Raw genomic sequence first — 11,262 nt, forward strand, 5'->3', positions numbered from 1 at the left:
TACAATGTCTCAATCCCCCCACAAGGTTAGCCCTTAATGAGTTTCAGGCCTCCTGCTACTCTCACCACAAGAGTCAGTCCGCTCTACGTGAGACTAACTAACTCCTTAGAGCGTCAGGATGCAATCTTACCTTGAATCCTTACCAAATTATATAGATGGGGGCCCACCATGAACTCTCACTAATAGGGGTCATGGAATTACGTCCCGACCACTGAAGCACCACCATGAGGTCTCACTTAGAGACTCATGGAATTACGTCCCGACCACTGAAGCACCACCATGAGGTCTCACTTAGAGACTCATGGAATTACGTCCTGACCACACACCAATCATATTCAACCAACCAAGAAATATTTATCACACATATAAATCTCATGCCAACCTTATTAACCATTTCTCATTCATATTCCATGTTGAATCAATAACAACTCATCCTTCCCAAATCCATGAATATAGAATTGTATCTCATGCCAATACCATGCCAAATTTCATCATTTCTCACTCGTGAATCATTCCATATCTCATATCAATCCATACCAAACTCATCGTATTCAATCCACGAACCAATCCCATACATGCACATTATGTATTTCATGCCTTAAACAAATCAAATCACCCAAAAATATAGCAACCATACAAAGACAACAGAGAAACAGAACCTGGTGCATTCTTACCCTCGCTCAAGACTGGAGGTCGTCGCCTGAGCGACAGCTCGCGCAACACCAGGGAGGGTTTCCTAATACTCTCGCTTAGGCGAGTACCACTCGCTTGGGCAAGATTATCAGGTTCACTCCACTGTTCACGCAGGCCAACATACAGATTCATCCAGAACAGTTCCATAACACATATTCATTTATTTCAATCATCATTCAATCATTAAAAGCACGAAATAAAGCTGTAAGGCCAATAATATACAATGAAACACGAAAAATAGTAAGGGTCTTAGCTTCCCTTACCTGGATTGAGCTAGCACAGGACCTCGACACCAACTTCGAAGCATAGTAGCTCTAGGAACGAACTAAAGAGCTGAAAGAAATAACGGAACAAAACTAAGAAATGGGTTACCATGAAACCCTAAATAGAAATACAAAGGGTGATTAACAGGGACCAGTATGAGGTAGTAAAAATACTTAAATGGAGTAGAAAATGGATTTGAGCTAACTTGAAGAGGACTAGGAACCAAACCTTAGAAGAGCTTCTGAAAGGAAAGGAGAGTGTAAGGGAAAATGGGCTGTTTGCAAATGAGAACAGAATGAGGGCTCCTAACTGCTTTAAGGGCCTTGGCACCCTATGGGCCAGCCTTAGGCCCAACGAATTTGGGCAACCTTTAAAACATAAGGCAGAAAAATAAAGTGGGCCTTACACATGGAAGTCAATTGCCATTAATCTGATTTAAACTAGAATAATTTATAATTAATGAAATAAATAAATAAATTATACATAAATAGTATTTAACTCTAGGATTAAAACATTAGTAATAGTAATATTTTATTTTAATTATGCAAGTATTTCTAACCATCCCCCACATAATTAAAAAAACTATATTATCTCTTAAAACAAAATATTGTATTTCAGTATAAGGAACCTTTCAGGTTTGAGCGTTACACCTAATGCTTATAAACTTTCACTCGAGAAAATGCAGAGACTTAATTGTCTTGAGCTTCATCCCTTGTTACTGAATTTTAGTAAATAACACATACAATATTGGTGTTCATTATAGGTTCTAATAAGTGGTTGCACGTTACGATTTTATGCATGAATCTTGTTTCATGAGTGTCACTTAGAGACTTTGCTCATGTTTCACAATGGCGGCCCCACCATCACACTCACTACGTAAACCCTCAAAGGGTGGTTTGTGACTCACACAGCTACAAAATTTTTGATTGGGTTTATAAGAGGTATTTGACAAAGTAAGTGTAATAATACATATACCCCAACCTTATTGTTGTCACAATTTATAGTACAACTCGTCATAAGAATGAGACATAACATTTAATCAAATCAAATGGTGTACTTTAGTCAACAACAACTTCATTATTACCCATTGAACTTTATTCCATGGGATCACCATTCATGTGGAGATGAGTGTTCATTGTTGTAACTAATTTATGGGCTTTAGTTCCATTCCCCTCGACGACTAGAGTACTTGTTGATGCGTCAACCCTTTGGTAAGCGGATCCACAATATTTCTTTTTGACCTGACAAAGTCAAGAGAAATAATACCATGAGTAATTAATTTTTTAATAGATTTATGTCTCACTCTTGGATGCCTTCTTTTTTCATTAAAATTTTTGCTAGAAACTTTAGATTTGGCAGTTTGTGTAAGACTTGGAAAAAGTTAGAATAAAGATAAACATATGGAAAAATTAATTTAATTATGACATGGAAAAAATTATGTTAGTAATTCAAGTTAGTGTTGTATTTATTTTAATTATTTTATATAGTTATATTATGTGGAAGATATGTGTTTATAAATTTGTGGTGCACATTAAATTGTGAGAAAGCATGTGGCTTAATGGTTGGAGTAAGTGTTTGATGTGTAAGTGGACTTGAGTTTGTATCTTGGTTGGCTAAATATGGGTGTCTTTAATTTAATGGCTTGTTTTTTTTATTTTTTTCACTTTTTCTCTCTCTACTTTTGGCTTGGGCACGTGTTGTGAAATGCTATTGCCTGATTTCTATTTTTTGTATTACAGTTGTCACGTGATTGAAATGATAAATATGACTTTAATCTTTTTAAGAGAATCTCAACGAAAAGGGATGACGATAATGTGGGGCTTTAAAGCTAGGGTTTTGAGGGGAGAGTTGAGGCGACTGAAAAACATGGAAGAACTCTTGAGGTGTTAATGTAGATGATTATGACGTGGAGTAGATCAATGAGAGGATGGGATGAACCTGGAAGTTTATTATAATTTATTTAGTTGTTTTAAATCAAATATTGAAGACTATGTAATTTTCTTTTGTTCGCAGTTTTTATTTGGAATTTTTTTTACTAATTGACGTTTTGAACTATGCATTTACCATTAAATTATAACCTTTTGCCTAAGTGGGTTTTTGGAAATAATTGTTTTACATTAAAATGTGCATGAATTATATCTTTTCGTGACACCCTAAATCGAGGTGTTATAGCTTGACTATCATAATGCATTGAAATAGGAGATATAGGTTTATTTAACAATCGTAAATCATATAGAAAATTTTTAATAAATTTTGCCTCAGTAATAAATTACATGGTAGATCATAAAAAATAGATTGTTTAGTAGATTTCCATGATATTGCACCTCCACCCAAAGAAAAAACGTAACTAGTAGTTGAATTTGTATCATCAAAATCAAAAATCCAATTTTCATCACTATAACCTTCAATAACAGAAAGAAAATTTATATAATGAATTTCATAATTAATGGTTCCTTTCAAATATTTAAACACCCTTTCTAATACAGCCCAATGAGAATTATCAAGATTATGTGTATATTTTCCTAATCTATCAACTACATATGCAATATCAAATCTAGAGAAATTTGTCAAATGCAATGAGGAACTAATAATTTGAGAATATTTATGAGAAGAAATGGCTTCACCTAAATTTTTATTTAATTTGATAGAGGGTCATAAGGCGTTAAAACATGTTTCACATCAGAATAATTGAATTTCTTCAATAAGTTCTCTACACAATGATACTGCGTTAAAATAATGTCACCATCTTTCGTTAAAATCTTAATACCCAAAATAACATCTATAGGACCAAGGTCTTTCATATCAAACTTACTAGACAACATATGTTTCACATCATTTATAATATCTATATTGCTACCAAATATTAATATGTAATCTACATACAAGCATAAAATAGCATAAACACCATTATCACATTGTTTTACATACACACATTTATCACTATTTTTAACATAAAAATCATATGAAAGAATAACTTGATCAAAATTTTCATGTCATTGCTTTGGCGCTTGTTTTAAACCATATAAAGACTTAACAAGTTTACACACTTTATTTTATTTTCTTGACTCAATAAAGCTCTCGAGTTGTTTCATATATATATATATATATACATATATATATATATATATAGATATATATATATATATATATATATATATATATATACATATATATATATATATAGATATATATATATATATCTCTATATATATATAGATATATATGTATATATATATATATATATATATATGTATATATATATATATATATATATATATATATATATATATATATATATATATATGTATATATATATATATATACATACATATATCTATATATGTACATACATATATCTATAAGATATATGTACATATATATATTCCTTCTTTCAAATCGGCATTTAAAAAAGTAGTTTTAATATCCATTTGATGGATTTGTAAATTAAAAATCTAAGAGTAATCAAAACTCTAATGGTAGTGACTTTTGAAATAGGTGAATATGTATCAAAGAATTTACATCTTTTACTTGTTAGTAACCAATAACAGCAAGTTTGGCCTTAAACTTATCTATAGACCCATCAGTCCTTAATTTTTTCCTAAAAATCTATTTACATCCAATACTTTTACAATCGAAAGGAAGATCAGTTAAAAACTAAGTTTTATTTTAAGAGAATTCATTTTATTATGAATAGCTTCTTTCCAAAAAGAAGCATCAATAGATCTCATTGCTTCACCAAAAGTTTTAGGATCATCCTCAAGCATAAAAGAATAAAAGTTAGGACCAAAAATCTTTAGATTTTCTTTTTCTTTCGCTCCTCATAGGTTCATTTTGAATAATTTTATTAGCATTTTCACTTGAAGGAAAAACAAAACTAGAATCATCACAAATAACATTACCACCAGAAAGCAAACCAAAATTAGAGGTTCATAAACAATTTTACTCAATTTATCTTTTAAAGGAAAACACTTTCAAAGAAAACAACATCTTTAGATTCCATAATAGTATTGTTAGAGATTTTAACCACTTTATAATTAATAACCAAAAATCTATAAGTAGTGTTATGCAAAGAGTAACCAATAAAAACAAAATCAACTATTGTAATTCCTATTTTTCTTTTCTTATTAGGTGGTATATTATCCTTCGCAAGACACCCTCAGACTTTAAAATATTTTAAAAAAGGTTCCATTTTCTTCCATAACTCATAAGGAGTTTTATCACAATCTTTATAAGAAATTCTATTGAGAATATAACAAGCAGAATATAAAGTTTTGCCCCAAATATTTTTACGCAAACCAGAGCTTGCAAGCATAACATTCACCATATCAAGCAAAGTTCTATTTTTTCTTTTAGCTACACCATTATATTGAGAACTATATGGAGGTGTTATTTCATGAATAATACCACGAGTTTCACAAAAAGCACTAATTTCTAAAGACATATATTCACCCCCTCTATCACAATGAAGGATCTTAATTTTTCTTTCTAATTGATTTTCTACCTCAGATTTATATATTTTGAATTATTCAAAAAATTCATGTTTGTGGTTTATTAAATAGACATGAAAATATTTAGAGAAATAATCAATAAAAGTAATAAAATATCGTTTACCATCGCGTGTTAAAACATCATTACTATCACACACATCACTATGTATTAATTCAAGTATATTAGTTTCCTTTTTCATGCATGTATGGAAAGGTTTTCTTGGTTGCTTTGATTAAACACATATTTCACATTATTCTTCAAATCAATAGAAGATTTAGGAATAAGATTAAGGGACATCATTCTTCTAATAGAATTTAATTTTATATGACCTAGTATAGCATGCCACATATCACAACTTTCAACATTGGTAATAATAAAAGAAGAACTACAAGATGTTTTATTAGAAGAAAAAGGCATAAGACTTAACTTAAACAAACCATCACATTTATTGTTGTTATAAGAAAAGTCGTTATTTGGTTTAGAAAAAGAAGATTTTTTTCACAAACTTATTTTTATTAAAAGCACACTTTTTGAAGGGTTTTGTATTAGGCTTATAAGAGTTCTCAAATTTATTAGAGTTCTCGACAAAATAGGCTTTGAAACTAGACTGAGAATTTTGAACAAAATTTTGAGAAAAATAATGTTTTTCCTTAATACGAAGACACACAAGCAAATCATCAAAGGACAAATTTTCAAGCTTATGTTTTAAATTTCGAGCATAATCAGACCAAGAAGGAGGCAACTTTGAGATCAAAAGAGCCACAAGTATAATGTCTAGTAAAATAATATTTTTTTAATTTCATGTTATAAACAAAATTTTCAAACTCATGAATCCAATCAGAAATGCCTGTATTGTAAACCATTTGAAATTTACAAGAATATCTAAATAAACCTTTTTCTGCAGATCCATATTTAAGTTCAAGTGCTTCCCATAACTCAATAGCAGTTTTAGTATGACAAAATATTTTATAAATATTATTCAACAAAGCACTTAAAATACGTCTATGACATAAAATATCTTTATCATAAGCATCAGTAGAAGAAGTTGAAGAAACACTCAAGATGATAGAAGAATCAGTAGCTTTAGGAATCACAAAAAATAATCCTATTTTAGTGAGCCAAAACCTCATTTGTTGTTGCCAACAAAAAAAATTTTCACCCATAAATTATTCAGGCTTACTTGAGAATGACTTAATCATATCCATGGCAAACATAATGTTATCTTTGATTTATAGAAGAAAAGTATTTTTTAAAGTAATATTTTTCTCTTTAAGAATATTAGAAGAAAATAATGATAAACCAAAAAAAGATAGAGATATGGATAAAAGAAGATGATTCAATCAAACGGTTCTTGTAATAAACAATAACAATATAAAATAATGTAAATGAGGAAAGGATATAGAAAGCCTGGGTTGAGGCATGCAAAGTGCTATCAGGAAAAACATAATATTATGCTCTCATCCCCCAAGATACAACAATACGTCAGATCAATCGAGTACAACAAAAGATCTCTAAACCTTATGAACACTACTATTTTAAGAAATAATATAGAGAATAAAAGAATGGGACGTAATACTTTTTATGAACTCTAGTGTTTGTTGTTGTGTGTTTTCCCCTATGCCCTTAGGTGGTATTTATAGGTAGAAAAGGGAGACATAGGAGTCAATTGCCATCAACCCAATTTAAACCATAATAATTTATAATCAATGAAATAAATTAAAAAAAACTATTTATACATAAATAGTATTTAACTATGTGATTAAAACATTAGTAATAGTAAAATTCTATTTTAATATTTTTTTAAAAATTATACTAGCATTTCTAACATATTGTACTTCACCAAGAAAGACACACTTACTCATACTCGTTCTCTCTTATTCAAAAGATCATAACTCTCTTATGACTTGAGTGTCGAAGAGTCTTTTGTAGGTAGATCTTGCCACCTTTACAAAGATCTACGCTACAGATCCTAATAAGAGCATTTGGTGTGCATTGTGGGACTCGGTGAAATTCTTCCCATACCCCTCCAAGGTTTTTATACCCTAATATTATTATTATTATTTTCTTACAAAATCATATATTATGTACAAAATTGTACAATACATATGTTTTTTTCATGTATAAATTCCAACAAACCAAGGTATAAGTAAGATCCCTACCAACTAAGGTAGAAGTAAGATCCCTACCAACCTAGGTAGAAGTAAGATCCCTACCAACCAAGGTAGAAGTATAAATCACTACCAACCAAGGTAGAAGTATAAATCCCTACCAACCAAGGTAGAAGTATAAATCCCTACCAACCAAGGTAGAAGTATAAATCCCTACCAACCAAGGTAAAGATACCATAAGCCCTTTTTTAGATGACCTCATACCCATTTTTAATTTGATCATCCAAATCATTCTTAAAGAAAAACTCAAGCACGCTTCCATATTATATTTTATCATGAATTGAGATATGGATTTTTTAAGGATAAAATATAAATTTTGAATTTATTTTATAGTATTTTCCAGAAATCAACTCATAAGCATGTTTCATGATGACTATGTATATTGATGCAACCGAAGTTAAGTTAACCTATGCAAGGTGTGAAAATAAAGATTAAAGTTACAAAACACTTTTAGAATAAGGCCAAAATTTGTAAATTCTAGAAAAATTGCTTATGCAGCCCTTGGTTTATTTATACACTCCATTTTTAGGCAATCCTCCACTCACAAAGTTTTCTAATAAGAGGTTGTCACTTGGCATCTATCCTTCTTCCATAATTTTTTTCAACAAGATCATGCCATGTGTTCATCATCCCAATACTCAAGATCTATCCATCCAAATTATGACACATCATCATTTTCTCCCCTCTCAAAAGCCATAATCCAGAACCATCCAAATCTCACCAAACCTCCACGTTGCATTCCGTCAGTAGCATAACGGTTGTTACGGAATTGACAAATGTACCAAATTGCACAAGTAATAGAGCGGATAAGTCCAGATATTGTTTTCCACAAAGATAAATGTGATTAAGATAATTGGTTGTTTACTAATAAAGGGTATGAATAATGAAACTTTTTTGTGTGTATAAAAGTAAATTCAAGATTAATGAATAACAAAATTCACACATTGGAAATTATTAATTTGACTGGGATTGGGTTTCATGTTTCCATTCAAAGCAAAACCACCAAACAATATATTTCTACTTCCTTCTCTCGCATTCACACCTTTTGTAACAAGCCTCGATTTTGTCGTAGGCAAACCTAAACTTGAATAATAAAAACTCTACGTCTAGCAATTTTTATTATTAAGTTCACATTAATGAACAATATTCTAATGTTATGAATGATCAATGCTAGCATCTATGTCTAGCATCTGAAATTCATTAGTTTTATCATAATTAGGTTTTCTAAACTATCTTTTGGATCAATAGGTACTCTCACATATGCATCATATATAGAATATGCAATTAAAGATCATAATCATGTTTCTTAAACTATCTTTTGGATTGGTAAGTAATCTTGCATGTGCAACATATCTAGACAATTAAAACAAGAATAAAACAAAAGAGATTATAGAGAAGAATTATATTGAATGGAAAATTCACAAAGAATTACGAATACATTACACTTAACCTTGTGAATGAGGGAGTTAGTTACTCCTAGACATACTGAATGCTAGAATAATGATGAGATTTAGACATGTCAAAGTGAGCTGGAACTTGTGAGCCAAACCAGCTCACCACAGGTTCGAGCCCGCCCGGGTTGGAAAAATAAAATTTGTTGTGGTTATGGGTCAAAAAGGGTTGCATATCTCAACCCACCTAAATTAAAAAAAAAAAACAGTCTCAGAACTTGCAGTAATAGCTTTCATTTTGCGGCACGTTTAATCTCAACAATTAGATTAATCCTACGGTACTATATCTTTTTACTAGTATGTATTCTATTTTTTTACTAATATGTACTCATTCTTGCAGGAGAGAGATGAAGAGGATGCCGACTTGAACAAAACTCAACTCTAGTAAGCAACTTTTCTCTCAAGGTCAATTTCACTATTGTTCAACTCCTACTCTACTCCAGGTTTGTGTGTTTTTACTCAAGTCATCTTTTTGTTGATCGCTACTTTTAGTAAGTTTTTCACTTTTACTTCTTTCAAAAATTAATGTGTAGCATGGAATCTGAAAATATTCATCAGAGTGTTAATTTGAATTCTAATGTTGATGGTAATATAAATAATGAAAAAGCTAATGAGTCAAAGCCACCTTCTGTTAACATTGAAGATAATGAGGTTCAAAAAGAAAGTAAAAGCTAAGACTTCTCCTCTAAAGTTTGGAAATATTTTACTAAAGTTGGAGTGAAAGATGGTAAAGAGAAGGCCAAATGTAATGCATGTGAGCAAGAATATGTAATTATGTAATTGATGGCACTAAAATGGGTACTTCAACATTGTTGCGTCATTTGAAAAAGTGCAATGTTACCCCAAAATATAAAGATGTAGGGGGGTGATAATTGATAATATGGGAAAGTTAAGGGGTAGGGAACTTGATCACAAGCATGTTAGAGAGATTATAACAGTGGCAATTGTCAAACATGGTTTTCCATTTAAGTGTGCTGAGTACAAATGGATTAGACAATTGCTTTCATATTTGAATCCTGATGTGAAGCATGTGAGTAGGAATACAACTATTTCTGATTTGTGGAAATTCCATCTTATGATGACGGAAAAATTGAAACATGAAATGCATCAATGTCATATTCAAATTTGTTTGACTTCGGATTGTTAGATTACTTTTACTCAAGAGGGATATATTTATTTAACAACTCATTTTGTTGATAACAATTGGAAATTAAATAGTAAAATTATTGCCTTCTATAAAATAGAACCTCCACATACGAGTCATGATTTAGCAAATAAAGTGTTTGAATGTTTTACTGACTAGGGAGTTGATAGGAAAATATTTTCTATAACTTTAGACAATGCTACTGCCAAAGATCATATGCCACAAATTTTGGGTGAATAATTAAGCTTAAAAAAAGCTTATTTGTCTAAGGGTGAATTTTTTATGTGAGGTGTTATGCTCATATCTTGAATCTAATAGTTCAAGAGTGTTTAAAAGCGGTTGAAGTTGCTTTGCACAAAATTAGAGAAAACATAAAATATGTGAAAGGGTCAGAGGCAAGAAAAATAACATTTACTAAATGTGTTGTTCAAGTGAGGGGTATTCATACTAAAGTGGGATTAAGGTTAGATGTACCTACTGGATGAAATTCTACTTTTTGTATGCTTGAAAGTGGTCTTAAGTATCTTCGAGCTTTTGAAAGTTTCACTATATGTGATAGAAACTCTAAACATTTCCCAACAATTGAAGAGTGGAAAAGAGCTTAAAGGATATGTGAATTTTTAAGGCCATTTTATTAGATAACCAATTTGATTTCAAGCATATCTTATCCAATCTCTGATGAATATTTTATGCAAGTGTGGAAAATTGAGTGGTTGTTAAGGGATACTCTAAGAAGTGATGACCCCTTAATGAATTTGTATCTAACTAAAACACCACTTGAGCCAAAGTATTTTCCAAAGTTTGATGTTTTGAGTTATTCGAAGGATCGACAAGAATGCTATCCAAATCTATGTAGACTAGCATGTGAGGTGTTAAGTATTCCAACTATTGCTAGTGAATATGCATTTAGCATTGGTGGTAAAGTGCTTAGCAAGTATCGATTTAATCTTCTTCATAACAATCAAGCTCTAATTTTAACTCAAAATTGGTTACATGGCTTTGAAAATATCTGTAATTTAATTTATATTACTTTTCAATCTTTTCTTTACATCAT

The 11,262-nt window shown here is 30.7% G+C and overlaps 1 pseudogene; it reads right to left on the bottom strand.

Moving 5' to 3' along the window:
- Window positions 1-612: 612 nt before the first annotated feature.
- LOC146882501 (uncharacterized) lies at window positions 613-6,659 on the bottom strand (annotated as a pseudogene).
- Window positions 6,660-11,262: the final 4,603 nt, after the last annotated feature.

The sequence above is a fragment of the Vigna unguiculata genome, chromosome 10 (genome assembly GCF_037176805.1).
Source record: "Vigna unguiculata cultivar grain cowpea cultivar isolate G323 ecotype 2 chromosome 10, ASM3717680v1, whole genome shotgun sequence".
NCBI classification, from domain to species: Eukaryota; Viridiplantae; Streptophyta; class Magnoliopsida; order Fabales; family Fabaceae; genus Vigna; species Vigna unguiculata.